Raw genomic sequence first — 27,170 nt, forward strand, 5'->3', positions numbered from 1 at the left:
TCATGAAACCATCAGATCTCGTGAGACTCACTCGTTATCATGAGAACAGCATGGAGAAAACTGCTGCCATGATTCAATTACCTTCACCTGGTCCCACTCTTGACACATGGGGATTATAGGAATTACAATCCAAGGTGAGATTTGGGTGGGGACACAGAGCTAAATAAATGATATCACTGGATAGAGAATACAGTAAAATAGAAAACATGGTCTACACCCTGTCTCTCAGCCTAGAACTTAAAGCCTGGAAGAAGGAGTGAGAGATTTGAGTACATGATGAGAAATCAGAATTGGGTGGAAGGCAGTTAGAAAAAATGAGCAGATGAAGCAAGAGGAGTGAAGAAGAAAACTGGATTGCATTTTCTAAAGAAGGAATATTGAAAAGTTTCAGAGTTAGCAACTCTAGCTTTACAATTTTAATTGTAATGTAAAAGTGAAAATATGCCAAAAATTTCTGAAGCAACCCTAGGAATAGGGCGTTATTCCCCAGAGAGAATATACGCAGGTTCCATTTTACTGTACTCCCTCCCAGCTGCCCCCTATGATCCTTAGTTGAGCTGCCTCCGTTAAGGATCATATTCCAGTGATGGTTTGTCTGAAAGTCTGTCTATTCTAGACCACAAGTCAGAAGTTCAAAGGCGGAAATTCAGTTCATACTCTGTTTTGCAATGATTACTGTGTTGCTCAAAGGTCACAAATAGGTTGAGTAAATAAAAACAGTTTGTTTGTTTTTTTTTAAATTAAGTTCCTGAAATATAATCTGATACTGAAAGGTGTTCTGAGTTATTTTTAGAAAAATTGTAAATGCTACTAAATTAGGCTCTATGTTTTCCAGTTGCTGTTATTTAGAATTGTATGTATTCTAGTGTCATAGTTTACTTTGGTTGTTTTTCCTTTTTTATGGAATTCCTAACATATCCATTCTTTTTTTAAAAATTTTTTCTCAAACTGTCTTCCAAACTAACCTTTCCTTTGAACCTGTGCTTCTTAATTGTCAATGTGATAAAATGTGTTTGTTTTGTTCCTGCATTCTTTTTTTTTTTTTTTGGAAGTCAAATTTTATCATATGAGATGGAATATAATATTGAGATTACTTATTACTTAGGCATGGGAGGGGGGGCTTTTAACAACAGTTTCCTACATTCTTTAAACAAAGAAACAAACAATGAAATGGAAAGAAATGTGTCAAGGTCACTATTAAGAATAGAAAACAGAACTCTAAAGGAAGATTGCTACCAAGAGAATTGTTTCTAAAGCCAGGGAAAATCGCTATGATTTTGTTTTTCTTTGTGTGAGTCTTTTTCTACACATTGATTGTGTCTGTGCCAAGTAACAGAAGGGAAGAGAAAAGCCATTTTAGGACATGCCTGGCAGCATGCAGGTGATTTGGGGCACAGAGGAATTCCAGATCCGCCCACCATAATAGAAGTAAAAAAACCACAAGGCCAGAAAGAGACAAGGAAAGAAAAACTGAAGACCATTCCAGGCAAGGGATCAGGCCTAATAAGCAGATGCTAACTGGAAGTTCAATTAAGTCAGAATGGAATCTGGGGCAAGAAGAGAAAAGCTGTCAGAGTGAATGAATTAATTTTATAGAGAAGTATAATGCCACACCCATCCAGGTTTATAATCTCAATATCAAATAACAATCATTCTTCAAGCCTAAATCATAGCTTCTTCTGGAATTCTTTCTTGATAACCTCGAAGTGACATGTTTTCTTCTGGGCTCCTTTAGTTCTCAAGGGTGCACTTCTCATTTGTTAGCCAATATAGCCTACCTTGTGTCCTGGTTACTTATCTTGTGTGATGTGCGAACTCTCCTGTGTTGAAGCTTTTACAATTTCTTTTTTGCAACTTCTAGATTGTTTGCATTTTACTTAAATAAATATTTAACTACTGCAGTGACAATTACATCGTATGATCATCTGATGACATCAAAATCCTGCATATGAGTAATACTGTTATCATCTCAAATCAAGTTCAAAAGACAAAGACTCTGTTTCTAGCACCTTGCATTGTGCACAAGATTGGTAAATTGATGCCATGTCATTGGCTTATGGAAGGTGTTCATAAACCAGTCCCAGACATTCTCAGATCAGTTGTATTTCCTTGGTATGCTTCACACTTTCATGTTACCTGAAATTATTGTGTTCCCCTCTTTTGTATTTTTCTCCCCACTAAATTGTAAGCTCTGTGTGTGCTAGGAGGCTTTCTGTTTTGTTCACTGACAAATCTTTAGGGTCTAGAAAAGTAGCACTTATCAGGCACTCCGTATCTTTTGAATGGAAAAACTGCTGTTGATTATAACCAGATAATATGAAGCCCTATAATCCAAAAGTCTGAACAGAGCTTATTAAATTAGGGCCTTAGTGTAAGGAATTAGGCAAAGTCTCTATTGATGTAGAAAGATGTTAAAAGGTGCAAAGCAAATATGCCATAGGCCTGTCTGTAAAAGGGAGAAATACTTTTAGGAAGAGGATAGTACACCTCTCAAAGACCAACATGAAGCTTCCAGCTTTCTATTTACCTGGTAAATTGAATTGTTATCAGTTGTATGGTCTCTACTGTATTTTATGCCTACCAACATTGGTGTTCAAAGTTGTCTTTACAATTAGGCTATACATTTAGTTACACTACTCATATAATTATCCATAGCAGAACTTCAGCCATTTGTCTTGCTTTTTGAAGTCCATCTTTCCATGTTACCTCCTTGGTTTATGTACATTATAGGAGTAACTCATAAAGGACAAAGTGCTCACACACTGGTCTCTGTTCCCTACTGCACTTCAAGAGTAGAAGCGTTAAGTCAATGCAGCCACAGAAGAGAGCAAAATGACACTAGTATATATGAAGATAGTCACATCCCAAGCCTTGGGGAAATCTACATGTACATAAAAAGACATATACAAGAAAGTTCTTTGCAGCCTTGTCAATAAAAGCAACAAATTTGACATAACTTAAAGTTTTATTAACTTGAAAACAGATAAATACATCATGATATATTCACACCAAGGAATATTTCTCAGCAGTCAAAACAAATGAATTACTGCTATATCTGTCAACATGAATAAATCTAAAAACATAATGTGGAGTGGAAAAAGTTAGATATACCACACTTTATATACAGTTTAAAATTGCAAAAAGCACCATAAAATTTACATATGCATAAATATATAGCAAATGCTAATGAGAGAATAAGTCCTGATTTAATAATAGTGCTTACTTCCATGAATAGAAGAAAGCGAGTGGATAAAATTGAAGAAAATACAGACTCACAAATGTATATGTCATGTTTAATTGATTCTTTCAAAGTTTTCAAGAAAAAATATTTCAAATTAAGGTAGTTATGCACAAGAGTGTTATATCACTTAATGTACTTGCTGTATGTTTGAAACATTGAAATAACAAATACTTATTTAAAAAAAAAATTATTTCCACCCCCGGCCCCAGACCCTACAGCCGCCGAGATGTTGATGCTTAAGAAAAACCAGATTGCCACTTATGAAGTCTTTTTTAAGGAGGGAGTCACGGTAGCCAAGAAGGATGTCCACATGCCTAAGTAGCCGGAGCCGGCAGATAAGAATGTGCCCAACGTTCACTCATGAAGGCCATGCGGTCTCTGAAGTCCCGAGGCTACGTAAAGGAACAGTTTGCCTGGAGACATTTCTACTGCGACCTCACCAGTGAAGGTATCCAGTATCTCCATGATTACCTTTACCTGCCCCCAGAGTTTGTGCACAGCCGTCCAGAGACTGGCAGACCTCGGCCTAAAGGTCTGGAGGGAAAGCGACCTGCAAGACTCACAAGAGGGTACACCGACAGAGATACCTGCAGGCGGAGTGCTGTGCCCCCTGGTGCCTAAAAGAAAGCTGAGGCTGGGGCTGGGTCAGCAACTGAATTCCAGTTTAGAGGCGGATTTGGACGTGGATGTGGTCAACCACCTCAGTAAAATTGGAGAGGATTATTTTGCATTGAATAAACTTACAGAGAAAAAAAAATTTAAAAACCCAAAGAAAAAACAGTGTATTCACAAAAGGTGAGTTAAAGTTATTGAGGTTGAAATAAGACTGGCAGAAGGAAAGGAAAGGAAGTGAAACTGAACAAGATGGACAAGGTGGAGGAGGGAGCTTGAGAAAGAGATCCAGAGAAATAGGTAAGACCTGAAAGAAAAAATGAACTGGGAAAGTCTCAAGTGATAAAGGATGAGAACGGAGAAGTCACACCAATTCAAGGCAGTGGCTCATGAGTCAATGGGAAACAAAATGGAAAACAGAGCCAGCACCGTCTGCAGACCACAATAGGAATATCAGCAAAGATGTGTATACACCACTGTAAAGCAAGCAATGTGAAAACATGATTAGTTCCCTTCCTAAGGGTTGATATGCTAGGATAAAGTTAAGAACATTCTAGGAGCCAATTAGCAAAATGCTGCTATTAGAGTATCTGGAAGAAAACTATTGTTCCTATTGTTTCTCAAATCTAGTTTAATTGTGCTAGTAGAATGGTGCAGTGATATATGAAATTTAGTAATGGCTCACCCCCTTCCACCTTCATAGGTAAGAGGAGGTAAAAGGCAAGACGATTGTCTTTCCATCAGAGCAATGAAAGAAGGCAGGGTGACACAATAATGCATCAATGCATGCCAAAAGATTCTATGGCAACATCAAACAACAGCAGCATCTTTACACAGAGAAATGGGTCTCCACTGGACATTCAAACCAGGATAATTGATTGTAAATCTATGACTCACCAAAATGTAGAAAATCTTACCTGTCAATGGGAACTAGAAGAATATTACAATGAGCCAGGCTGCCATTTATTAAATGGGAACTTGCTGACAGGTATCATATTTCTATTAGGGAAGGAAAAAAATAACCTTCTTGGGAATTTCTATTCATATTAACTGCCTCATCTGACTGTGCACCCTTGCTTTTGGCCAGGGAAGAGAAAATCTGATATCTTTTCACGGGACGATTTCTCTTCTTTAAGTAATCTAGAAAGCAAGATAAGAGAGAAAGAAGCGTAGAGAACAAGAGAGAAACAGAGAGTGAATGGCAGAGAGATTGAGAAAATAAATGCCTCCAACCAGAATCAGATCCATCGCCAAGAAAATATTGACAGCTATTTTTTCATTAAGGAAATCATAGAAGCTTTTAAGCTTCAGACTCTGTTGAACTCTGTAAAAAATCAACTCTGCACTTTCCTTGTCTATCCTGAAGTGTCACTAAAAAATAAGAACTCATTCCATGAGTTAGTTAACTACCCCCAATGTACCTGTTAATTGATTATTTAGATTAACACTATTTTGGAACAAAGAACTCTTTCTCAAGATTTTTAATGTTTTTAAAGTAAATACATAGAATTTGAATAATTTAAGACCTTCAGTGTTAGCCTTTGAAAAACGTAAAAGCATAAGTAAACATACTTGCGGATAACCTCTAAAACAGTTTCTTCTTAAGAATAATTAATTATTAAACTTGTCTGTAGCAGATTATTTATTTTGGGTTGTTTTGACTCAATTTTGTAGCCATGTTATCTGCTGTGATAGTCAGTTTTTTTAACTCTACTTTTTTTTTTTTTTTTTTTTTTTTTTTTTTTTTTTTTGAGACGGAGTCTCGCTCTGTAGCCCGGGCTGGAGTGCAGTGGCCAGATCTAGGCTCATTGCAAGCTCCGCCTCCCGGGTTCATGCCATTCTCCTGCCTCAGCCTCCCGAGTAGCTGGGACTACAGGCGCCACCACCACGCCCAGCTAGTTTTTTTGTATTTTTTGTAGAGACGGGGTTTCACCATGTTAGCCAGGATGGTCTCGATCTCCTGACCTCGTGATCCGCCCGTCTCGGCCTCCCAAAGTGCTGGGATTACAGGCTTGAGCCACCGCGCCCGGCCTTTTTTAACTCTATTTTTAAATGCTGTGGCTTTAATTTTGTCCAAATTTATTCTACACAATTTATAGGGCATTTACAGATACCCAGTTCCCTAATGCAGCAGTCCTGACTCTTGGCTTATTTGCTTATTACAAAGCAACAGATGTGATGGTAAAGGTGATGGGGAGTAAACAGTGCAATTGACTGTTTTTAAGTTTTACATTTCAACTAGAAGTTAGTACATTTGATTTCTGCATTAAAATAATGGGATATAGTTGTAATATACCATAACATTTATGTCTAGAAATGCCAAGGCAACAAGTCAAATGGCTCCTCTAAACTAGTCCTCATTTTAGAAAATCAGAGGACTTTAGAATTCTGTCTCATAGTTCAATTCCCATGTAATGGACATTATTGACAGATGATACTCTAGACTGAAAATGTGAAGTATGGCCATATTTTTTTTTTTTTAGAAACTGTTGATTCAATAACTGAAAAAGTCTTACTGCCCTAAAACACTTGCTTTTATCAAGCTTCATTTTATTTCCCTGTATCCTTTTTTTAAAGTTTTTTTTTTTTTAATCATTTTACTTTAAGTTTTGGGATACATGTGCAGAATGTGCAGGTTTTTTACATAGGTATACAGGTGCCATGGTGGTTTGCTGCACCCATCAACCCATCATCTACATCAGGTATTTCTCCTAATGCTATCCCTCCCCTAGTCCACCACCCCTCAACAGGCCCTGTTGCATAATGTTCTCCTCCATGTGTCCATGTGTTCTCATTGTTGAACTCCCACTTATGAGTGAGAACCTGCACTTGGGAACAACCTAGTTCAGAACAACTCCTGCTTCTCAAGTCTTGACAGCCCTCAAAATAATTTATGGCTACTTTATTTTCTGTCTCTAGCTTTCCCTACCCTAGGATGCTTATCATTAACGTTTGTCAGCAGCACCTCATGGACACAATACACAGACCCTCCATTACCCTGATTGTCCGTGTGCCAGACCACTTTTGGCTCACATTCAGGATGGTAGTTAAAATTTCTGAGCTTTGGAGACAGAGAGAGCTTGGCTGAAATCTCGGCTTTGCTACATTTTAGCTCCATGGCTACTTAGGGAGATGTCGATCACCCCAGGCCTCCTTCACTGAACTTCCCCTTGAATTGCCAGCATCTATACCATTTCCTCCCCAGGAGTGTCCTCAGACTTTAGAAGCCTCCTTTGCCTGCCAACACAAAGAATGGGAAGTACCTAGGAATTTACATGCCCCAGAATGAGCCTTAACAAATCACTGTGTTCGGTGAGGGACAACCTCCACACCAGAACTTCTCCGCGCTGATAGACTAAGGCTACACTGAGACCTTGAAGCTACATCGTTTAAAAATAGAGTAAAAAAAAAAAAAAAAAAACAAAAACCCTGAATATCACAGCAGAGAACATGGCTACCAAATTGAGTCAAAACAAGCCACAATATATAAATAATCTGGTACAGACAAGTTTAATAATTAATTATTCTTCTTAAGAAGAAACTGTTTTGGAGGATATCTGCAAATATTTTTACTTATGCTTTTTTTAAAGACTGACACGGAAGGTCTTAAGTTATTCAGATTCTATGTATTTACTTTAAAAGCATTGAAGATCTTGAGAAAGATCTCTTTGTTCCAAAACAGTGTTAATCTAAATAGTCAATTTACAGATGCATTGAGGGTAGTTAACCAACTCATGGGAAGAGTTCTTAGTTTTTGGTGCCACTTCAAGATAGACAACAAAAAAGCAGAGTTGATTTTTACAGAATTCAACAGAGTCTGCAGTTTAAAAGCTTCTATGTTTTCCTTAGTGAAAAAAAAATAGCTGTCAATATTTTCACAGTGATGGACCTGATTCTGGTTGGAAACCTTCATTTTCTCAATCTCTCTGCCTTTCATTCTCTGTTTATCCTCCCTGCCCAACTTCTCCCATTTTCCTACTGGTTTCTCCTGGAAGCACTTTCTTAATAAAGCACTTGTCCCGGAATCCTCACCTCTGTTTCTGTTTCAGGGAAACCTGGCCAAATATGATAAATTATTATAATCTCTAAACCCCATTCTCCATAACTGTAAATGGGATCAAAATGGTATCTACTGCTAGAATTAATTTAGGGAATGAATAAGAAAAAACACATAGCATGTCATAGTTTCACGCCTGATGCGAATGCGTACTAAAATGTAACTATTGTTATTAGATTTTCTGGCAGAGATTGAACAGGACATTCAAGATGCAGAAAATTCAGGACTTTTCCTTCTCAAGTTTGGGAGGCCATTTTTCCACTAAGGAAGTCTGAGAATGCTGGCTTCCCCTGAGAGAGCATGGCACTGCGGGCAGCCATAGAATTCAAGCTCCCTGCAAAGGTGTTGAAGGACTTGTGCATGGCTGCCAGACACTGCTCAGCAGCCTGTGCTGCTTTCCTTTCTGTTGGCAGTGAGCCAGAAAGCCCAGATTAGCAGTAGCACTATTTTGCTGTCCTCTCTCAGGCATCAAGAGAAGAAGAATGTTTCCTATATAGAACAGAGAAAGTCAAAATCCAGAATACATGTCCTAAATATTGATTTCAAAGAGTTCTTGTACAGGTTAAATGTGATATAAATCTACATGCCAAATTAGTATAGAAAAAAAATGAGGCTTTCTGTTTTTCATTTGGTTCGGTGTTCTGCATATTTGAGAGGCGTAACATCGTGCAGCCAATTATGAGATTGATATTCGGGGGTCGCACTCACCCAGCTGCAAAGCTCAATGTGGGCTATATAAGCAGCTGAAGGGAACTGGGCAGCAATTTTAATTAATTAGCAATTTAGAGCCTCTCATGCTAAAAGCTACCTTAATGATAAAAAGAGAAATGATGTGGGAAGGCAAAAGAATTTGAAACATTCAGCCTGAAACAACAGATTACCAACAGTGAGCTTTTAAGCAGGAACCTATCTTTTACTCAGCCATTACATGCTAGCTATTAATATTTTATGGTTATAAAAATTGTAAATCAGTGAAGATCAACTTACTATTTTGAGTTCATTAAGAGCTTTTTGGCTTCTGAAGAAAATCATTTTAGCTGGACTCTAACATAATTTGCTCTTGAGTAAAAACAACAATCTTCTATTTATTTGTATAATATAGGTCACGGCTTAGAAAACGCTACCCCAAAGCATTTTTGGAGGGCCTTAGAAGTAAGAAAGGCATTGTGACCTTCCCACTTTTCTGTGTGAGATCTGACCATAAATTCTGTGACCCACTTTGCCTGAAAGTAAGTCATAAGACCCTCATCCCAGACAGGTCCTGTCCTGCAACTGGGAAGAAGGAATGCTACACAGACAAGCCAAGGAGAATCTGAATACACAGCACTCTCTGGGTTCCCCTTTAATGTATTGCCATTAGAGCATACTCTTTTGTTCAAGCACATTTATACATGGCTGTCCATTCTTCATTGAACCTAAGCATAAAAATGGACAGTTTTCCCTGGGTCTCTGGGTCTTCATTTTTGAAGGCTCCTGTGTCACATAAAATTTTGTTTAAATAAATTTGTTGTGCTTTTCTATTTGTAACCTGTCTGTTATGATAGAAGTGCTGGCTCTGTCCCTTATGATGGGTGTGGAAGGTTATCACAGCTCTCTGCCTCTACATATTCTTACTATGATTGCTAAAATCATCATAGTGCTTTATGATTTATAAAGTCTTTTTATACATTATGGTCACATTTAATCTCAAAGCAAAGATAAAGAAGAGAAAAATTATTATTACCCTCAATATGTGTTAGAGATAGAAATAAGGTTTTCAGTCCATCCAGGATCGCAAAGTAAGTGGTGATGCTGTACAGATCCTTTAATTCCAAATTGCATTGATAACTCACTTCACATCAAATATATATGTGATATAAAAATCTTACTGATTTTTATATAAGAGAGTCTGCTTCATAAGTTAAAATGATCAAAATATGGAGCAAGGGAAATCAACTTGTTTCTTTTTTTTTTTTTTTTTTAGGTTCAGGGAATACGTGTATAGGTCTGTCACATGAGTATATTGTGTGAGGCTGAGATTTGGACTTTTGTATATCCATCAAAAAAATAGTGAATATAGTACCTAATAAAAATGGGACTCAACTTGTTTCTTAATCTCAGCCAGTTCAATTCCTACTAAGTGATAAATACAATTAATCATTTTCCCTTAAACATTGATTTAAGAGAAATCCCTATATCTACCTTACTTCTCCCATTAGACAATGAGGGTTGGAGACATATCAGTAACATACTCATAGTTTTGATACACAAAGCCTAATTTTTATTTGGAAATACGTTTCTTACATGAATGAATGAATATACTCAGGAATGCTCTAGTTATAAGAGCATTATCATCCATGAACAATGCTCAGAAAGAGCTTACAATATTGAAGAATTTAGAAAATATATACATGGAAATAGCAAGTAAGTGCAAAACCAAATACTACTGGTGATGAGTTTATCAGAATTTCATTCAACAGAGAAATGACCTGTTAGAGAAGAGTACATGGAAGCTGTAGGTTATGCTCTCAGTCCTTCATCTACCTATCCTGGTATCGCTTTACCAGTTTTGCTCTCACAGGCTCCGTGTGCTTCCATTCCCAACAGCTAGCACTCAAGTGTCTTTGGCAGAGAGAAGCTGGAAATATATCTGAATGTATGTCCCTTCCCACCAGGCACATTCCTTAATCAATGCCCAGTAATACCTGGGCTTTTGTCCCTGAATGAGGCAGATCGAATATAACCAACATTGTCTCCAAAGCTTCCCTTTGAGACTGAGCCAAAGCGAAGGTTCCTGGGACCTCACTCCATCTCATACCCTTATTGGCCCCCTTCTCACCCAGGCGCCACTTCCTTCCTCCCTTATTTTTTTTCTTGATCCTTCCTAATAAACCACTTTCACAAAAATCCTCTTTTTTAGGTATATTTTGGGGGAACCCAATCTAAAAAAAAAAAGGTTGAAACTGAGTTTCAAATTTGAGTGTTGTGCCAAAAATTTCATTCCAGGAAAGGAGAATGTAATGAGCAAAGGCATGAATCTGTGGAGGTTTTGTATTATTAATGTAGGTGTTAAGAGTTGTAGGTGTTGTTAATGTAGGAGTTCAGGGAAAAGGCTTCCTGACAACTAACATGGGTGTTGTAGAGACAGGAGTATAAGCTTGGGTAATGATATGGCTTGGCTGTGTCCCCACCCAAAATTTCATCTTATTGTAATCTCCATAATGCGCATAATACCCACGTGTCAAAGGAGAGACCAGGTGGAGGTAATTGAATCATGGGGGCAGTTTCCCCCATGCTGTTCTTGTGATAGTGAGTGAGTTTTCATGAGATCTGATGGCTTTATAAATGCTAGATCTGATGGTTTTATAAGTGTTTCATGAGATCTGATGGTTTTATAAGTGTTTTGTAAGTCCTGCATTCATTTCTCATTCCTGCCCCCTTGTGAAGAAGGTGTCTTGCTTCCCCTTCACCTTCCACCATGGTTGCAAGTTTCTGAGGCCTCCCCAGGCAGGGTGAACTGTGAGTCAATTAAACCTTTCCTTTATAAATTACCTAGTCTTGGGCAGTTCTTTATAGCAGTGTGAAAATGAACTAATAATGGTAGGTAGCACAATAGGGCAGAATCATGTCAGGTAGGGCAGAATCATGTCAGGTAGGGCATGAAAAAAAAGAGAGAGAGATTTGAACTTAATGTAATAAAGAGAGTGAAATCATGTTGAAATTCCTAGCAAGAGAAGAATGTGAGAAAAGCAGGCAAATCTCAAAACGTAGTTACAGAACTCTGGTCTCTGTAGATGCTATGTGGAAAAAAAGTTCTATGGTCAAATAAAGTTTGAAAACACTTTTCATCCTACCTGTAGTCCATGGATGATTATCAAATGACCATATACCTATGAAAGGTGGGGTCAAGAAGCAGTTTTAATTTTGTTCTTCTAGTTTCTATTTTTTTTTTTTTTTTTTTTTTTTTTTTGAGACAGAGTCCCCCTCTGTCACCCAGGCTGGAGTGCAATGGAACAATCTCGGCTCACTGCAACCTCTGCCTCCTAGGTTTAAGAGATTCTCCTGCCTCAGCCTCCCACGTAGCTGGTACTACAGGCACACGCCATCACACTTGGTTAATTTTTGTATTTTTAGTAGAGACAAGGTTTCACCATGTCGGCCAGGCTGGTCTTGAACTCCTGACCTCAGGTGATCCACCAGCCTAAGCTGGCCTCCCAAAGTGCTGGGAATACAGGTATGAGTCACTGTACCCAGTGTTCTAGTTTCAAATCTTATCTTTTGATATCATTTTCTGGGTAGGCTGAGCAAAGGTTTTTTTCAAATAAATTTTTAGAAAATTGTAACGGGCGGCCGGGCACGGTGGCTCAAGCCTGTAATCCCAGCACTTTGGGAGGCCGAGACGGGTGGATCACGAGGTCAGGAGATCGACACCATCCTGGCTAACACGGTGAAACCCCGTCTCTACTAAAAAAAAAAATACAAAAAAATAGCCGGGCGAGGTGGTGGGCGCCTGTAGTCCCAGCTACTCGGGAGGCTGAGGCAGGAGAATGGCGTGAACCCGGGAGGCGGAGCTTGCAGTGAGCTGAGATCCGGCCACTGCACTCCAGCCTGGGCGACAGAGCGAGACTCCGTCTCAAAAAAAAAAAAAAAAAAAGAAAGAAAATTGTAACGGGCATATGAAACACATGGAGATCTTGCGAAAATGCAGATTTTAATCTAGAAGGTCTGGATGGAGTCTGAGATTTTGCATTTCTCACAAGCTCCCTGGTGATGCAAGGTTGCTCTTCTAATTACTACACTTTGAGCAGCAAGGGGCTCTAAGATAAGGTCTACCTGACTATAAAATGCAGAGACTCAAAATTAGAATTTCAATAGAAATTATTTTTCCTCTGTCAAACATTTATTTATTATTTCTCATACATATTTGTTTGTTTATTTTGTTAGTTTTTTATAATATTCATTGCCAGTCGAGCAGTTAAGAAGGAGTGATAGGGAGAAACGTGTATAGGTAAGGGAATTTAAATGAGGTGTGAAACTTGTGGGAGGCTCCAGGGAAGAGAAGACGAAGGGTCTACTTTCAGAGAGAGTTCGGCACCAGTGGGAGGTTCCTGTGGCTAATTTTCAAGTTTTACAGGGGAAAGGGAACATTTTATCAAGATATATTTTTAACTTCTTTTTTCATTCTATGTTCTTCATTTAACTGTTAATTTTATACATGCTGTGGGCTGAGAAATATGAATAAGGTTTCCCTTTAATAGCAATGTTACCTAAAAGCAGCTATACCAGTTTTTAACAGAATCTTCTTTCTCTGTCATATTTTGTTATTTCAATAACCTTCATTCTTTAAGGAAGTTTTCCAATAGTATTTTCTTCATTTTCGTGTGCCAGTACCTTCTTCATTCTAAAAGTGTAAGAAATAAGATAAAGAGAGAGTATTCTTGCAATCATTTATATTCAGAAACACAATGGTTAAAAAAAAAAAGCCATTTTCATTGGTTTTTAGATACAGATTTGTTACTTTCTGGAAACAAAAGGAAGGAAATTTAAATAATAAACGTTTGAAATCTTGATGGTTCCCAAAATAGCAATGATGAAAACATAGGCTCTACCCTTTTGTTTTTCTTAAGATGGTCCTAACATCTAGATCTATCCATTTTAACCCAGAACTCCAACTCAAAATTAATAAGGGAGTAATAAAATTAATTATGCATTTAAAAAGTCTCATGACACTACAGGATGTTATATATAAAACAAGTTCTCATTTTACTTTAAAATATGACTATACTTTTATTATATATGTAATGTATTTTTCAGAAGATTTATAGGTAAACTTTATATTATATTATTAGCCAGCCATGGCTTCCTCTGTGGATTAAAGAATTAAAATGTTAATGGGAAATTCATGACTCAGGACTAAGAACACTTCCTTTTTCCTCTGAATGACTGAGTATATATATATATTTTGCTCTTTTCAATATCATGACCCAGAAAATTCATTAGATTTGCATTAACAAAGTGAGCCATGTATATTAACCTTCTCAGTCTAGAAAAAAAGGTAAGAAAATTAACAACTCTTGAGTATTTCCAATGTCCAGGAAATGTCAAGGCACTTTTACTGAGTCATCTCATAAAACAGCCAGAGTCTCAGTCTCCACATTAAAGGATTATAGAATATCTCTAAAGAGTCAGAGTAAGAAGAGTCAGAGTAAAACCACTGTAAAACATTCTCGTTCAAAGAATACAGTTTATTGTGACAAGTAATTACTGTGTTCCTTACAAGTGATTTGACAACTGACTAGGGAGTCGAGACACTGAAAAGGAAGTCCACATAGGATAAGGCTTCACCAGCTCCCCATTCCTAAGACTTGATCATTGCCAATGGATCTGAGAACTTTGAGTTGACTGAGGCCTTCATTTCCCTCCAAGAGAATATTGTGTTTTATATTTACATTTCTTATATCTAAAGGCAAATGAAGGAGACACAGATCCCTGCCTTAGTTAGAATGGATCTTTAATACTTGACTTGGGTTTGCAAGTCTTCTGCTCATAAACACTTCATATTGAAGCAGCTTAGTCTTTAATTGTAAAAAGGAGTTAATAACTATAGGAAAAATTTAAAGGCAAGAACTTCATCTAAGGTGGAAAAATTATCCAACTATTGTGAAAATAAATGAAAAATTGAGAATGAGAGTATTTTAGCAAAAATAACAGAAGAAGCAAATAAAAGCAAGAGAATATGAATATCATATCAGGAATTCTGTAAGTCAAAAATCTTATAGACAAAAAATCAGTTTACAATCAGTTTACAAATATTACTGTTACTTCCCTTTGGGAATTACTACTGTAATTCTCACACACACACACGCACACACAAACACACACACACACACAGGAAAAATCTTTTGTTTGGGAAAACCAAAAGTGAACTTGTGTTTTTTTTCCTAATTGCTATTGATTTTTTCCAACAGAATCCCATCAGATTGCTGCATTTCAGTCTTGAGCGTTCACAGTCTTGTTTTATGTGCTTTATTGGAAAATTTACATGAAAATGTTCCGCATTTTAGATGTTACTATAAAACAAACATGCCAAGATGAGTATAATAATGGATTTTTTGATACAGCTTCAGGTGGAGTAGGAAAAAATATTTGTGATTATGTTACCTTTTTTCCATTTATGATTAGATTTTAACATTTTGAATTCTTTCCTAATCCGTAAATTATTCTTATTCTGTATAAACGTTACCTTATCCATCTACTACATTGCTCTTTTTGTCTCACTTTGATTGCTCAAGTTATCTCTAAATTATTTTATATACAATCTTCAAATCATAGTCAACATTTTTTCATGAAAGACAATATTTGCCACCAATCCCAGAAAATACATTAGTATTTTCAGTGTATACATCAACAGAAAGAGCATAATGGCCACATTATTAAATATGATTAGGGAAAAAGACTAAATTAATAATACACTTAAGTGTCACCAGTGTCCCAAAGTGGATACTGGGAAGCTCCTATAATTTCATTGAATTCTTATTATAATACCATGAGGTAGATTCTGTTGTTATTATTTCATGTTCCCAATGAAAACGTTTTATTTTTACTTTATTTTTAAGAAAACTACTTTTTTCCAAAAAGTTGTATACCTTTTTTATGTAAAAAAAATCAAGTAATCCATAAAAGTGCAAAGAAGAAAGCAAACTATCTCCAAAATCCCACCACCCAAAAACAAAAGTTATTAATGTTTGCTGAAAAATATTCCAGATGTGTCTCTTTGCATGTACACAAATAAAGGTTATTGCTGTATAGTACAGCCACGTAGACAGATAGATAATAGATAAGGATAGACTGGTGAATAGATAATATTAGTGAATACAGAGAGAGAAGAGAAATAACCGATGGATGGAAATCCAGCTAATAGTTAAAAAATTAATGTATTTTCCTTTCTTATGCTTCCATGTACCTAATCAGTCAAAAGCATCTATGTATGATAGACATGGTAAGGTCAGTATACCTGAAAAAAATGTAAAGAAAAAAAGAGTTAACTTTTCAGCATCTAATATTCAGAACAGAATTTTAAGGTGCCATTAAGTTTGAAGATCATACATCGTGAAAGGGAGGGAAAGTGATTATTTTCTTTTATCTTCTCTTTAGTACATCAAGAGCCAGGCCAGAGTTTTCCAAATGTAATTTCCATACAGAAACAAGTCCTAAGTAATCTCCATCTTGGCACTTGCATGACCAATTTCAGTCACCACCTCACAGATGGGTAAAGATGCCTAACTACTGTGCAAGTTTGTAATCATAATTACCTTGCATATACAGAGTTTTTTTTCTTAGAAATTACTACTATCTTTATGATACATTTCTTTATATTTTTGCACAGCCACATTATCTTTTAAAGTTGCTGTGTTTATATTATGCCTCTTTAGTGGAAGACAGGTAATTTTCACTCTTCTTACTAAGTTACCAAAGCCCACAATGCTAATGGTAATTTGAATAATAATGCCGATTGCTTCATTAGTAATGATTTGGGTTACTACAAAACTTGTAACTTTTCAAAACTTTTATGAATACTTTTTCACAAAAAGATTTTACTACAAATATCACAGATTTTTTAGAAATTAAGTTGCCATTTTATACAGAATAGAAAATTGCGTCACAAAGAATGGCAGTGACTTTCCTCCGATCATGCAGCTGGCAGCTGATAAGCAGCTGAGAACAAATTAGGTCAGTTCCCTTAATCCCCAGCCCTGTCTTACTTTCATTAAACATTGCTTTGAAGTTTTTTCGAGACAAGATTCTTTACTTTGGGATCAAGGTAAACAGCATCACTTTAACAAACATCTCATGGCAAGAAGATGTCTCAGGGCTAGGCTATTCCTTCTGATTGTCTGGGTAAGCTCATTAATAACCATGCAGAATGAATGGATATGATCTGCATTTCCAAACTAGGGCTTGATCCACATGCAACTACTTCCTTCTTGTGATTTATTTCACTGCTAAACCTTGCTTATTCTGTAAGTTTCTTCTGTCTAGGCCTCCACACTGATGCACTGATACGACCTGTAATACAAGTACATTTTCTGGTTACCATAGCTTTGGGATAATCTGTCTCTGCCAAACTGTTCATTGCTCAGGCACTTATTCCATCAAAATTGTGTCCAGTCTTATAACAAATATTGAACTTCAAAGAAAATCAATGTATTTTGTATTTTTAAATGAGTAAGAGAGTCTTTTTAAAAACATTCCTTCTGAGCCAAGAACTAAAAATGCAAAACAGTAATTGGGTACTGAAAAAAATAGTTTAGTACTCCACAAGCCCTTATTTCACCAGATACTGAGTCATTTCTTAGTCCATTCACAGTAATATAGTCTTTTTCTAGCCTGCTCCAGCCTCTGCCCACTACCCAGTTCAAAAGCCACTTCTGTATATTTGTAAGTATTTGTTACAGCAGCACCCCACTTCTTGCTATCAATTTGTCTTAGTCTATCCCTGTAACTATAACAAGATTCCTGAGATTTGGTAATTTACAAACAATAGAAATTTATTTCTTACCGTTTTGGAGACTGGAAAGCCTAAGACCATGGCATCAGCAGATTCAGTGTCTGGTGAGGGCCTGTTTCATAGATGTCATCTTCTCATGGTGACCTCACATGGCAAAGGGGGCAAAGAGGCTCCCTCAAGCCCTTTTAAAAGGACAATAATCCTATCCATGAGGGGTTCCCAAAGACCCCACCTCTTATTACTATCTCCTTCAGGGTTAGGTTTCAACATATGAATTTTGGAGAAACACAGACATTCAGACCATAACAACTTCATATTTATGACAAGGATGTTGTTCCTGAAGTTTCTATATTTTAGTTTGTATATAAATTTAATTTTAATTACAAAAATAAAAGAAGCTTATAAATATTAAATTAAAACTTCGGACTAAAAATATGTAAAATGAAAATGTTTTATAATATCTTAGAACATAAGCTCAAACCACTATAAGATCTGCTTTATAGATTTGGTCTAGAGCTGAACATTTTTTGTTCTTATGTGTAATAGAATTAACCACACTTTAAGAAATAGAACTAATGAAAAATAAAATATTAATATCAAATCTCAAAGGTAAACTGACAGACTTTTTATCATAAAATAAAATACTTGAAATATTTCCTGCCAAATAAATGACTATGAAACAATGGAAGAGACTGAAAGAAGGAAGGTCATGGTCAAACTAAAGAACAGGAAATGAAAAAAATCTGTTATAACTGTATAATGTTCTCCTTCATCATTCTAACACATTATAAACTTTAAAATGATGCTCAGACTGGTTTTACAAACACTTCTCTTGATCTTGCCTCATGTTTTGTTGTATTTGATAAAAGGTTTTTCGACTTTAAGCCTCTAAATATCAGGCTGAGGAAGTCTAACTTAAGAGCACTTAATAGAGCATTTCACGCCTATTTAAACTATCTTGAAATCATTGGAGTGTCTCGGTAAGGTTTCCCTTGAACTTATCACCTTAGAAAGGCACATATGAGTCTTTCCCAAAGGCAGCATCTTTTACAAAAATACCATCTCATATCAACTTATTAGCTACAATGACCACTTCAATCGGATGACAATGTAAGGGGAATAGAAGTGTCAAGTATACTGGAAAGTTTTTAATGACTTAATCATTCTATGATATGATTTTTGTAGTGTTTTGTTTTTTTCAAGCTTTCTCTTGGTCTCCCATTCTTAGGATCTAAAAAGACTTTAGCCTAATGTCTAGAACTCTCCAGTAGTATTTAGATCTCCTTTTGTGAAAACTGGTAGAAGGAAAGAGACAGCCTCTCATGGAGTGATAATGGACAACTGCTCATCTACTCCAAGCTCTTGTGTTGTGGGATACTATTGCATGTAGCATCTTCAATCCAATTTTACTCAAGCCACTCAAAATCATGAGGAAATGGGCACTTCTACTACCACTCTCAAAACTTTGCAGGCCACATTGTCACCACATAAAATTTCTGGTTTAATTGATGGCATGAAGCTTGAAGACTTTTCTCCAAATTTTTAGACTTTCCTGATTGTTCTATAATTTAAGATATCCAGAGGTAAGTCAGCTGTTCAGCTACTTTTATGGTCAAGCCCATCTTTATTTAAAACAAGGAACTATACATGTCTATATGTCTCTGCTTAAATACAGAACATTGAAAGCTAAAAGTGATTGTTTCTACCAATCCCAGTTTTATGTAAATGAGGAAACAGATTATTCTGATATTTCCACTCTTAATGTGATTTTTGAGCTCCAGTCTAATCCAACTGCCTGCTGCACTCAAAATCCAGTTGCCCTACAGCCCCTCAGCCTTAACATGTAAACGCTGAACCTTATATTTCTCCGCAGAAGTTACTTAACAGTCAGGATCCATAATCACATTAGATGTTTCAACAGAAAGGATGTAATATAAATGGTGAAATAGGTGCTGGGGGATAGAACAAAGATAGTGGCCAAAGTAAGCCGCTTCCTGGGAAGAAGCAAGGGACAGGGTTGAAGTTGAGTTGAGCTCAGAGAACTCTGCAGTTTGTAGGGGGAATCCCATGGACTCAGATCTACAAGGAGGGGTGCTGGCCTAGTATCTGTGGTATACCAGGAGTGGAGGAGTGGGCGACAATGGGAAAAGTTGGGATTCAGACCTCTGAACAAGGGGCATTCTAGGTGGCTGCTGGCATCTCTGAGGGATTATAATGAGGCAGTTTTGGGAATGCAAAAACAATAAACAAGAAACAAACCAAAAGAGAAAAATAAATAAATAAAAAACAGCATGGGCACTGGAAAGAACTACTACTGCCAAGGTGAAGGGATTGGGTGGGGAGACATGGAGTAACAGCAAGCACACAGGAAGACTTGAATCCTATCTCCCCTTCTCCCACTCTCCAGTTTCCCCAATGGCAAAACCTGACAGGGAGCCAGGTGGCAAGAGAACAAGGCAGTTTTCAGAGTTGCAGTCCCAACATCACAAAGCTGAGGATAGAAAGGCAAACAAATGGAAGAACATTCCATGCTCATGGATAGGAAGAATCAATATCGTGAAAATGGCCATACTGCCCAAGGTAATTTATAGATTCAATGCCATCCCCATTAATACCAATGACTTTCTTCACAGAATTGGAAAAAACTGCTTTAAAGTTCATATGAAACCAAAAAAGAGAGTGCATTGCCAAGACAATCTTAAGCCAAAAGAACAAACCTGGAGGCATCATGCTACATGACTTCAAATTACACTACAAGGCTAGAGCAACCAAAACAGCATGGCACTGGCACCAAAACAGAGATACAGACCAATGGAACAGAACAGAGCCCTCAGAAATAATACCACACATCTACAACCATCTGATCTTTGACAAACCTGACAAAAACAAGAAATGGGGAAAGGATTCCCTATTTAATAAATGGTGCTGGGAAAACTGGCTAACCATAAGAAGAAAGCTGAAACTGGATCCCTTCCTTACACCTTATACAAAAATTAATTTAAGATGGATTAGAGACTTAAATGTTAGACCTAAACCATAAAAACCCTAGAAGAAAACCTAGGTAATACTATTCAGGACATAGGTATGGGCAATGACTTCATGTCTAAAACACCAAAAGCAATGGCCACAAAAGCCAAAATTGACAAATGGGATCTAACTAAACTAAAGAGCTTCTGCACAGCAAAATAAACTAGCACCAGAGTGAACAGGCAGCCTACAGAATGGGAGAAAATTTTTGCAGTCTACTCATCTGACAAAGGGATAATATCCAGGACCTACAAAGAACTCAAACATATTCACAAGAAAAAAACAAACAACCCCATCAAAAAGTGGGCAAACAAAAGTGGACAGACTCTTCTCAAAAGAAGACATTTATGCAGCCAATAGACACATGAAAAAATGCTCATCATCACTGCCCATCAGAGAAATGCAAATTAAAACCACAATGAGATACCATCTCACACCAGTTAGAATGGCGATCATTAAAAAGTCAGGAAACAACAGGTGTTGGAGAGAATGTGGCGAAATACGAACACTTTTACACTGTTGGTGAGACTGTAAACTAGTTTAACCATTGTGGAAGACAGTGTGGCGATTCCTCAGGGATCTAGAACTAGAAATGCCGTTTTACCCAGCCATCCCATTACTGGGTACATACCCAAAGGATTATAAATCATGCTGCTATAAAGACACATGCACATGTATGTTTATTGCGGCACTATTCACAATAGCAAAGACTTGGAACCAACCCAAATGTGATCAATGACAGACTGGATTAAGAAAATGTGGCACATACACACCTTGGAATACTATGCAACCATAAAAAAGGATGAGTTCATGTCCTTTGTAGGGATATAGATGCAGCTGGAAACCATCATTCTCAGCAAACTATCCCAAGAACAGAAAACCAAACACCGCGTGCTCTCACTCATAGGTGGGAATTGAACAATGAGAACACTTGGACACAGAAAGGGGAACATCACACACGGGGGCCGGTTGTGGGGTGGGAGAAGCGGGGAGGGATAGCATTAGGAGATATACCTAATGTAAATGACGAGTTAATGGCTGCAACACACCAACATGGCACATGTATACATATGTACTAAACCTGTGCACATGTACACCTTGTGCACATGTACCCTAGAACATAAAGTATAATAGTAAACAAAAAGAGAATATGAACCTCTAAAGCTTCATCGCAGCAGAGGTGCTTAGTAAAGATGTTGCTGAGTTAAAGAATAAAGGAAATTATGGGATGTCCCTGAGGTCAGAGCGTGAATGGAGAAGACAGAATAAGAATCCTGGATTCTTGGATTTCATTCCAGGAGTCCTGGCACTAAATCACCCCAGTTAATGTCCATACACCCCAGTTAATGTCCATGCATATAAATATCTCAGTAAAGAAATTTAGAAGTTGTATTCATTTTTGAATATAGAAATGTATAAAGAACAAAACAAACAACTCTATAATTTGACCATCGAGATAATCTCAGTTGCCTTTTTAAAAATAAGTTATAAATATGCATAGTTAGAAAAAAATAGGCCAGTCGTGGTGGCTCAAGCCCGTAATCCCAGCACTTTGGGAGGCCGAGACGGGTGGATCACGAGGTCAGGAGAGCGAGACCATCCTGGCTAACACAGTGAAACCCCGTCTCTACTAAAAAAAAAAACAAAAAACTAGCCGGGGGAGGTGGTGGGTGCCTGTAGTCCCAGCTACTTGGGAGGCTGAGGCAGGAGAATGGCGTAAACCTGGGAGGCGGAGCTTTCAGTGAGCTGAGATCTGGCCACTGCACACCAGCCTGGGCGACAGAGCAAGACTCCGTCTCAACAAGAAAAAAAAAGAAAGAAAAAAGAAAAAAATAAAGCTCTTCAGAGAAGCAAAAAATAAGAATGTGAAAACCTTCTTCTCTCCATTCCCAATATCTTTAAAGGAAAAATTTTAGATTATAATTTTAAAGATTTCAAAGGTTAAGAAAACCTTACCCCCTGTATAAAGCTATAGCTTCTCTGTTTGATTCAAGAGTTTTATTTTCAGTTTAAATTACATGAATTGCCCTCCTGGACTTATACATATTCCAAAGCCATCATATTATAATGGCCCATGATATAGTAACATGGTAAAATGGAATAAGCCTTCAGTAATATATAATTTAATTATTTCATCATGAAGATGAAAAAACTGAGATGCAGAAAGTTTGTGTTACTACCCTGAGTAAGGCCAATAGCTAATAGAGCCACTAATACAATTCCAGGCTCCTGTGTTTCCATCCATAATGAATACTTTACCCCCAAATTCAAGAAATAGAGACACTAATTAAAAATGTATGTCTTAAATTTAATAGCAGATAACTTATGATTATTTTGCATTGATACAGTACTAAGTAGTAATTTTTAGACAAAAGATTATACTTCCTAATATTTGTGCAGTACTCATGTTAGAACTATTCAAGCAAAAAAATTCACATCTCACCAGGTGTTTCACATGAGTCTGACACTTGTTTTTAAAACACTGCTAACCCCTTAAGCTTGTATCCTAACATAATTTGTGTTTGTGTGACTCATTACAAATAGAAACGGGAATATTCTCTAAATATTAGACTCAATGAGAATTTCCTCAGCAATATCCTAGGCTCACATGCCCCAGGCTGTTAATGAAAGAAGAAAACAGTTCTTTTATATTAGCAATATTATAACTGAGATGCAAATGCTTTATTCTTTGGCTTTTGTTGCCATCATTGACTATCATTATGTTGACAGATTGAGGAACTAGAGGGACAGTATTGCAGGAGAGACAGAAGATATAAGAATGCTCTGGTAAATTTTTAAGAATACTAAGTGGCAAATAAATGTAAATATGCACTAAATGCATCTGTGTTTTTAAGAGGTAGGACTTAGAAATAATTGCCAAATACCTAGAAAAATTAATAAATACAATCTGTGTTCTTTCAGGGTTAATGTCTTGATAAAAAACAGAGATTTTATTAGGTATTTTGCCAAAGAAAAAATACAGATGATCCATTTAAATAGAAGATCATCTAATAATCAGTTTTGTTAAGTGGATAACAATATCCAATGTTATAAAAAATGGGAAAATGGAGACTTCCACACATTGTTGCTATAGATGTAAATTGGTCCAATTTTCTGGAAGGCAGTTTAGCTTGTCTATTAACATTTTAAACGTGTATGCCCTTTGAGGCATCAGGTCCAATGCTAGAATCTTTCCCAAGGAATTAATTGGAAGAGGTGCCAAAAAAGTCTAAGTGAAAGGATGTTTATTGCATTGTTTGTAACTCTAAACAGCTGGATAATGTCCTAAATGTCCATCAACACAATATTGGTCATTTATTTAATGAATATACAGCCATTAAAAATAATAATGAGATAGAACTATTTGTGTTGACAGAGAAAGATGTTAATGATATATAATTAATCAAAAAGAAAGAAAAATAGGGAATGGCTATGAAAAAATATGTTCAGAACTGTTTCAATTTTGTGTGTGTATATAAATAGATGTATAGATACACACTTAGCTTGTCATGGGATATTTGTGTTACTTCTTTATACATTTTTGTATTGTTAAATTATTTTTACAATGAGCGTTTATTATATTTATAACCGGCAAACATAATAAAGGTATCTTGATTTTGGAGAAAGAAGAGACTGAGAATGAGTGAAGGCTTCAGAAAGATGGTGATACAGGAGTCAATTCTTGAAGGACTGAGATTATACACTTCATTGTTTCGTTCTGAATATTTAAAAATTTAGTATAGAAAACTTAGAAAGCACAGAAAATCATAAAAATGACAATAAAAATTACCACCCTCAGAAATAATTATATTTCTAGGTATTATCAGCTAGGTAAAATTTTAATCGACAGGGATGAGAGTGCAGGCAATTTTGGGAAAACAAAGGTAGAGAATTAAGAAAGATAGGATTGTATTCACATAAGCTATTTAAATTAACTCAATCAAAAAGAAGTGGAAAGTAAATCTGAAAGATTAGATTAGAGGATATCATCATAAATGGCCTTAAATGTGAGGATGACTGTAAGTAATGAGGAACCATTGAAGGCTCTAGTGCAAGGAAAGGAGGTGTTTGAAGATATGCTTGAGATTAACCTGTAATCCCAGCACTTTGGGAGGCCAAGATGGGTGGATCACCTGAGGTCAGGAGTTCAAGACCAGCCTGCCCAACATGGTGAAACCCCGTCTCTACTAAAAATACAAAAATTAGCCAGGCATGGTGGTGAATGCCTGTAATCCCAGCTACTCGGGAGGTCGAGGAGGGAGAATCACTTGAACTTGGGAGGTGGAGGTTGTAGTGAGCCGAGATCACATCACTGCACTCCAGCCTGGGCAACAGAGCGAAAAAACAAATGAAAAAGTTAACCTAGTAGCAACATTAGAAAAATTGAAGAAGAGAATGGAGTTAGAATATTTAATAGTTTATTATAGTAATCTAGGGAGAAGGTTATGTATTTAAATCCTGAATTAAAGAGAAAATAATACACAGAAAAGGGAAAATATAGGAATGTATCTACAAATATATGTATTTGTAGAGATAATAAAGTTTTACACATTTTGCCTAAAATAACAGTATCTTTGTGTGTGTACTTTTTATTATCTTTCATTCTATTTTTTGTTGTTTGGGGAGAGCTGAAATTTTACAAGATTATAAAACATCAGCTTTGACAACTGTAAGAGTGATTCGCTTCTTACTTATCAAGTTCGTCTATTATTGGAACAAAATAAGTAAGACAAATAAGAATCAGTTACCTTTACAATCTAAGAGTCCATATTACAAACACGTGAAGTTTTCACAAGGATTTGAACAAAGACCCTGCCCTCATAAATGTTTGCCAAAAATATAATAAAGTGAATTATAAGAATTTGCCTAATGTAAATCTTTTTCTTGACTTTAACTGTTAAATTAATAATAGTTGATATCATATTGCCTATAAATTATATGACATAAACAGTAGATGTTCAGCAAGTCATTTCTATTTAAACCTAATTATGGGGGAAATAATATTATGATGACAACACTTCAATACTGTCTCTACCTACACTTAATAAGTTTCCTTGGTTTGCTTTGCATTTTTAGGTAGTGTCTATGTTATTTCTTTTTCTATAACTAGTTGGATAATAATATAATGCCTGTTGAAGGTAAACATTTAAGAGCAATTAGAAAGTTATTTGTCTGTTAGGAATTCTGACCCTTTTCCCCAGATCTGACACTAGAAAATGCTTCACATTTCTAATTTCTGATGTTGAAATAGAAGTTGCAGAAATTGTAGAAGCTGGAGAAGTTGGAGAAATTGAAGAATTGAAGTTCTCATCTGTATGTGTATTTCTATATGCACTATTGCCATTCTTTTAATGTATGTGCAGTATAAATGTACATGGAAAATATTTCTACTAAATTTTGCATGATATATTTGCAGGGGATACTGTAGGCATGTTTCCAGATGCCCTTGAATTCTGTATACTACTGTGCACTGTCACCTTAGCCAATGATTGATTAGTTACTGCTGGAGTAGAAAAACCCAGCTCCCTTGACTGAGATGGGAACAATTCTGAGGCACAATTTATAAAGCTCCCCTGTGGGATACACCTTTAATGACCCCACCTGGGAGTTCTCCGATATGGTACCCTCCTTAGCTTCTTTTTCTTCCTTGCCCAGCATCCCACAGTTCCTTGACACTCTTTCCTGGGAGCACTAAATAATCTCTTGTACATGAATCCTCTTCTTAGACCCTAATTTTGGGGAACTCAACCTAAGGCACTGTAATCTAAAAAACAAACGGGAACTAGTATAAAGCTTACTGAAAACACTTTGTCATTTTCTTCCAAGAGAACAAGCCATGGATATAACAATAGCAACTAGACCACTGGAGAAATACATGAATAGCCACAGATTCAATAAAGAACTCTTAAATGTACCTTTCCAAAATATTTTTACATCAAACTTAAGAAGAAATTTAATATTATGTTATTTACCCTTTCATAACAGTAATAGCTGCCATTTGTTGAATTATTAGCTATGATTGTCATTGTTCTTGTGTTTTTGCATCTTATGCCATTTAGTCTTCACAACAACCCTATGATGGAGGAATTTTCTTTATTTTTCACACGAGTGGGGTGTAGCTCTGAGATCATACAGTTTAGCAAGTAGCTGAACCAGGATTTAAACCCAGGTATAATCTGGCATTAAAACTTATAATCTTTCTACTTTGTCTCTGTGTTGTTCTTCTGTAAGAACATCCTGAAATACAGTAGGTGCCTATGTTCATTGACTTACTGTTGATTTTCCTCTGTCATTGACGGGAAACTATGAGGCAGTATTTATCCAATGACTTTCATCAAAGAACTTACCCTTTGCAAATACAGCCATAGTATTTCAATTACTTCAAAGGGTTAAGATAAGTTTTCTCAAATCTTGTATTTTAAGGACCCCAATATTTGTCTGGTTTTGGTTATGTCATGAAGATGCCCATTAACGAAGTCATCAACAACTCGCTCGACCAGCTAGTGCAGAAAAAACAGCAATATACCATTAAAGCACCAAGCCTAGAAAGGGATATTGTACTCAATACCCTATGGTTCACATATAACTACTTAGATTGTTTAGATAATAACCCTGGCCAACTATTTTTCTGTGGTGGTCATTTCTGGCTTCTGAAGACTGATCAACTTATTACATTCCTATTACCAAATGCTATCAGGAAGCACATTCAGTTGTAATCTATCGTTTATCTGTAACAACTGTGAGAA

General features: G+C 36.5%; 1 pseudogene; it reads left to right on the forward strand.

Annotated features, from left to right (window-relative positions):
* The first annotated feature begins 3,464 nt into the window (after nt 1–3,464).
* On the forward strand, nt 3,465–3,949 carry LOC705640 (small ribosomal subunit protein eS10 pseudogene; annotated as a pseudogene).
* Nucleotides 3,950–27,170: the final 23,221 nt, after the last annotated feature.

The sequence above is a fragment of the Macaca mulatta genome, chromosome 6, assembly GCF_049350105.2.
Source record: "Macaca mulatta isolate MMU2019108-1 chromosome 6, T2T-MMU8v2.0, whole genome shotgun sequence".
NCBI lineage: Eukaryota > Metazoa > Chordata > Mammalia > Primates > Cercopithecidae > Macaca > Macaca mulatta.